Below are 1,598 nucleotides of genomic sequence, written 5' to 3' on the forward strand. Positions count from 1 at the left end.
AACACGCCGGAAATCCCTTGAGCAGTGAGAGAGCTCCATGCCACAGGTACGATCTAGTTTGAAACGATTCAATTAATAACTGTGATTGAGGTCAGGGAACAAAATTCTGGGGATTGTGGGTAGTGACACAGAAACAAGGTTACAGGGGAAAATGCTAATGGTAGTTGGAAAGGTCCTCACTCACCTGCACGTTGGACAATAGAGAAGCCGCACATGCTGTAGAAGACACAGCAAAGAAATCTGAAATCGGAAGCTGTGTTTTTGACCCTCCGCTAGCTCTCTTACCCGAGGAAGAGTACTTGGATTTTTGTGGTGAGGAGCGTGCTATTATTTTCTCATTAGTAGGAAGAGGACAATAAGAACAAGAAGCGCCTTAAAGGAGTGTGAGGGCCAAATAGGTCAGGTGCATTAAAAAGATTTTGCAAAATTGATTGAGATAAGAACAACAACAACAATGAAAAATACAAACATCTTAGGCAGAAAATGCAAATAGCTAGGATATGAACTATCACTTAGCGAAAGTCTGTAGTGTGCCAGGCGCCATGCCAGATGCTCCAGATGTTGCAAAAACGTTCTCATATAATCTTCAGAGTTACCTTGAAACTTGAGTATTATTTTTTAAAAAAACTTCTAATGTACTTATTTTTGAGAGAGAGAGACAGAGTAGAAGCTGGGGAGGGAGGGAGACACAAAATCCAAAGCAGGCTCCTGGCTGTCATCACAGAGCCCAACGCGGGTCTCAAACCAACAAACCGTGAGATCATGACCTGAGCTGAAGTCAGACGCTTAACTGACTGAGCCACCCAGGTGCCCTGAACCTTGAGTATTATAAGCTCAATGATATAGATGAGGCTCAGAGAGGTTGACAAAGTTGCCCAAAATCTCTTAAAAAGATCTCACTGGTCAACGAAGTAAGCAAGTAATACTTGCTTTGTGCAATAGTTTCCTCAGCTACATGTCGGAAAAACTCTCCTAGAAACAATAGAAAAATAAATGGGCAATATCCTTGAATTTCCCAAATTTCAAGCATTTCATAGGTATTACAAAAATTCAGATGTATAAAATGGAATAGCCTTGACAGGAAGTTAAGAGGCAATAAATAGACTTTAAATCTCAGCTGTCCCAGGACTCTAATGCCATAACCTTGGAAACGTTCCTAAGGAAAAAAAATTAAATTCCTTTTCTTGATAAGATCACACCTAACAAGTAAAAAACAACAACAACAACAACAACAAAAATGCACTCACTGATTAGTAAACTGAGTCCATTTTTATTGCTTTTTGGTGATCTTTTAAAAATAAATAATAAAAGCCCTTGTTTACTTACCCAAAGGAGCTGCGTCCAGCTCACTGGAGTAAAAAGTGATATCACTGTCACAAAACACAATCTAGGTCCCTTAATCCTGTCTCTTTTGATCTCAAAAGGTGGTAACATTCAGTTCGGAGATCACTCATCTGTAAATTGCATCACATTATCTCCGAGTTATTTAAGAAGCAAGCCCTGTTTGGTTTCAGGCATTTGAACCTGCTGAAGGCAAGAACAGTTTGCCACACAGTTCCAAAGGTCTCCCACTTACCACAGTCGTCAGAGCAAGCAAA

The sequence above is a fragment of the Lynx rufus genome, unplaced genomic scaffold, assembly GCF_022079265.1.
Source record: "Lynx rufus isolate CCGP_SWC_20201006 ecotype Redwood Valley unplaced genomic scaffold, mLynRuf1.p SCAF_4, whole genome shotgun sequence".
Lineage (NCBI taxonomy): Eukaryota > Metazoa > Chordata > Mammalia > Carnivora > Felidae > Lynx > Lynx rufus.